This window comes from Nerophis lumbriciformis, linkage group LG11 (assembly GCF_033978685.3).
Source record: "Nerophis lumbriciformis linkage group LG11, RoL_Nlum_v2.1, whole genome shotgun sequence".
NCBI classification, from domain to species: domain Eukaryota; kingdom Metazoa; phylum Chordata; class Actinopteri; order Syngnathiformes; family Syngnathidae; genus Nerophis; species Nerophis lumbriciformis.
Window position 1 is genome coordinate 24313328 of NC_084558.2, and position 4246 is coordinate 24317573.

Below are 4246 nucleotides of genomic sequence, written 5' to 3' on the forward strand. Positions count from 1 at the left end.
ATCATCATGTAGGAACATGTTGGAAAAACCCTGCGAGTGTATCAATGATTTGGCTGCATTGTCTTATCTCTGGGCTGCAATAGTGTCTTGCCGGTAGGGGAAAAAATCCAGTATGGTTAAGTTGTTTTTGTCTTGTCTTTGAGTCCATGATTGACAATTTAGCCTGCTTGGACACACACGCGCCGTGTTAGCTGTGAAACTCTAATGAAGGAGACCACACCTGTGTCTCCTTTGCTATGCCCGCCTGAGCAGGAGCCTCGCGCCGCTGGTGCAAAGAGCTCTAAGTACTAGCTGTGTTTGCTAGTTCCCGATTTGATGTGTGCCCAAAGCATTTAATCAGTGGTTGCAATTTTTCGCTCACGGTCAGATTGATATGCTACTATTTAAAAGAATTCAAAAATTCTCACTGGGTTCTTCCCATGTGACAGATTTTCTTGAAACGAGAAATATTGTTACGTTTTATTCTCGCAAAATCTCATGACACAAGATCTCATCACATCCTTAGTTACAAGGATTAAAGAGTTCCTAAAATAGATGCTCTTCCCATTAAGAAATGACATACCTCAATCTAAACTTGTATAAAAACATTGCATTCTAAGCAACTAAGCTCAGTTTCCCATATATTCATATATTTGTAACTTTTATGTTTTTATAATTTTATTCAACTCATGGCAATCATGTTCCAAAAAACATGTTACTTGTTTTAAAATTAAAGTTTGAAATTTGAGCAACAGGCTTCTTTAGCTAGTTAGCGCATTCGAACACACAGTGCACTGAAAAGAGCAGCAGACTGGCCTAGCCGTACAAATTTAGCGCTCAATATCCGTTTCCGCAGAGTTTGGCGACTATATGCATGTAGGTAAACATGCATTTGCTGTTTTATTACAATTCTGTTAAAAAATCGCTTGTAAATAGTTTGTACAAGTTTTAATTATTTTTTGTTAGCCTGCCAATGGGCTCCTCCACTGTATGTTAGCGTGCATTCCACATTATGGACAAAACAACACCGTGAAGCTCACCAACAGGAAATTCAAAATCTCTCTGCTGAAACAGGAAAAGAAGCTGAAGGGTACAAATGTGTACAATTGAATGAGCTCCTCACTAAACACAATGCTGACATCGCCAAGAAAGCACACGACTTAAGGAGGCAGGGGAAAATTCAGGGGACTTGAAGTACCAACTGCAAAATCTACATCAAGTTGAATGTAGGACCCGTGAGCAAGAGTACTTGTTGTCAAAGATATTAAGGATTTGGACACATTTTAAAGTCCACGATGATAATGAAGTCTGACAGAAAAACAACATCTACATTTAAAATCAACACTACTAGGCATTACTGAACAAGAATGCATTGATTCAGGACCACATATGTATTTTTTTTTCTTACTGTACCCAAAATGAACCGAACCGTAACTGTTAAACTCTAGTACTTAATTTAATTTAATTAAGGTATTGTTTGTCATACCCTACACTTTCTTGATACTGCAGTGTTTTGTCAACTTCTACTGCCTTATTCATTCTTTATTACTGTATGCCATCTACAAATATAATAACTTTACTATTAGACCTGTGTTTCCTCTTCTTTCAATCACACATTGACATTGACATGGAGAAGGTAAAGTTAAAGTTAAAGTTAAAAGTTAAAGTACCAATGATTGTCACACACACACACTAGGTGTGGTGAAATTAACCTCTGCATTTGGCGTGGTGCTGTTGGGAAAGTGGCCGTGCCAGCAACCTGAGGGTTCCTGGTTTGATCCCCACCTTCTACCAACCTGTGTGTGAATGTGTTTGTGAATGAATGTGGAAATAGTGTCAAAGCGCTTTGAGTGCTTTGAAGGTAGAAAAGCGCTATACAAGTATAACCCATTTACAATTTGACCCAACCCCTTGTTCACCCCCTGGAAGGTGAGGGTAGCAGTGAGCAGCAGTGGTGGCTGCGCCCGGGAATAACTTTGGTGATTTAACCCCCAACTCCAACCCTTGATGCTGAGTGCCAAGCAGGGAGGTAATGGGTCCAATTTTTGTAGTCTTTGGTATGACTCGGCCAGGGGTTTGAACTCATGACCTACCGATCTCAGGGCGGCCTTGTGGTTAGAGCAGTGGTTCTTAACCTGGGTTCGATCGAACCCTAGGGGTTCGGTGAGTCGGCCTCAGGAGTTCGACAGAGGTCAAAACACACCCGACTCATCGTGTAAATACAAACTTCTCCCTATCGGCGTATTACGGATACGGCAACAGCTGACTGGTTTGCAGGTGTGTAATTTGTTGTGAGTTTATGCACTGTGTTGGTTTTGTTGTTTGAACAAGGTGATGTTCATGCACGGTTCATTTTGTGCACCAGTAAAAAAAACATGGTAACATGTTAGTATGGGGAACATATTCACCATTAATTAGTTGTTTATTAACATACAAGTTAGTAACATATTGGCTCTCAACTAGTCATTATTAAGTACTTATCAATGCCTTATTTGGCATGGCCTTATTATAACCCTAACCCTGTAACCCTGACCCTAACCAAATAACTCTGAATTAAGTCTTTATTACTTAGAATATGTTCCCCTAGTGTCCAAATAACTCGAAATTAAGTCTTTGTTACTTAGAATATGTTCCCCATACTAAAGTGTTACTAAAAACATATAACTTTGTCTTGAATTTGAAAAAACAAACATTTTATTTTTCACCAAAGAAGGGTTCGGTGAATGCGCATATGAAACTGGTAGGGTTCGGTACCTCCAACAAGGTTAAGAACCACTGGGTTAGAGTTTAATTCTTAGTAATGCTTAATTCTTCCTACTCCGTCCAGACTAGTTAAATTGTGTAAAGAGATGATTTATTTTAATGTTACTAGATTGCGCATGTTCAAAATCAAATTAACCATTACCACTGTTTTGTTGATCTTCATGACAAAAGTCCACAGCTGATGTGTCTGATTGATATCTCAGCACTATTACTACTAATAGTCAAGACAAAGCTGTGACAACAACAGCAGTCCCCTTTTTCTGTCCTAACATCCATCCATCCATTTTTCTACCGCTTGTCCCTTTCGGGGTCGCGGGGGGTGCTGGAGCCTATCCCAGCTGCATTTGGGCGTTAGGCGGGGTCCTGACAATTCCACGGTAACCTGAAACTAGACCGTTGTCCCAAAGAACTTAACAACATACCTGTTTCGGAGACACACCTTGCTAAACGACGACATTTCCGTCATTATGCAACATTTAATGCCACAACTTCTCAACATGTGGGCTACAAAACACATTAATTTATTACGAAAACCGGCCATGTTACGGCTAATGATCTCCTATATAATCTGTAAATCTTTATCTGTGTATATTGTTCTTCTCCACTTCTTGTCCATCTTACCTGATGCCAAGGAGACGGTCCAAGGTTCTGTTTACAAATGGAATAACTTGATAGGAGGAAGGTTTGAAATGAAATCAACTTTAGTCAACTAAAGCCGGTATAAGTAGTTGAGAGTTGTTAAAATGTTGCTAATTCACTTTGGTGGGCGTGTTTTGTAGCTACCAACAAAGTAGCCGTGAAAGATGTTGCATTTGTGTACATAATTCCCCAATAAGGTTATATAGTGATGTGTTGGTCTGTAAAAGGCGCACCCAGCAGGTAAATGTGCTGTATTCAACTTTTGAGTACCTAACTCACCAAGAAGACAACACCTGTGTTCGCCGCAATGGAGGAGCACCACCTGATCCCAAATGGCCGTTGTTCCAGTCCGCAGACCACTCTTTCTACAGTTTCAGAAAGTCCCCCGTCCCGTCGTGTACGTGGAAATGTAGTCGAGCAGAAGGAGAGTGTTGTAAAATCCACGCCGAAGTCCGTGTGTCAAAAACGGAAGAGTTAGTGAGTACTCCTCGCTTGACTTTTTTACGAGACTGGAAGCGGCAAAGTGCTTCCTTCCTGACTCCTCTGACTCCGCCCACATGCTGCGTTCAATGACACTTTGGAAAATTATCTTCCGTTTTTGTAGTCTTGACCTTCAGAATCAGAATCAGAATCAGATCAGAATCAGAATAGTTTTATTGCCATTGTTTGAGAACGGGTTCACAAACTAGGAATTTTTCTTGGTACAATCGTGCAACATAAAACACATATAAACACAGAATAGGTAATAAAAACTAGCTGTAACTGAGCTATCAGATCTTGTTATTGTTCGTTTGTCTGATGGCCCAGGGGAAAAAACTGTTCAGGTGGCAGGAGGTGTGGGTCTGAGGGGAGAAGGGAGAATAGT

At 40.5% G+C, this 4246-nt stretch overlaps 1 protein-coding gene across 2 annotated transcripts in view; it reads right to left on the minus strand.

The window, feature by feature from the left end:
- Nucleotides 1–3932, minus strand: part of llgl2 (LLGL scribble cell polarity complex component 2) — a 116667-nt gene extending 112735 nt beyond the window's left edge. For both annotated transcript variants that reach the window (XR_009815900.2, XM_061967035.2), the window contains exon 1: nt 3661–3932. The gene's annotated coding sequence lies outside the window, so the exon portion shown is untranslated. The remainder of the gene's footprint in view (nt 1–3660) is intronic.
- Between the last annotated feature and the right edge of the window lie 314 nt (nt 3933–4246).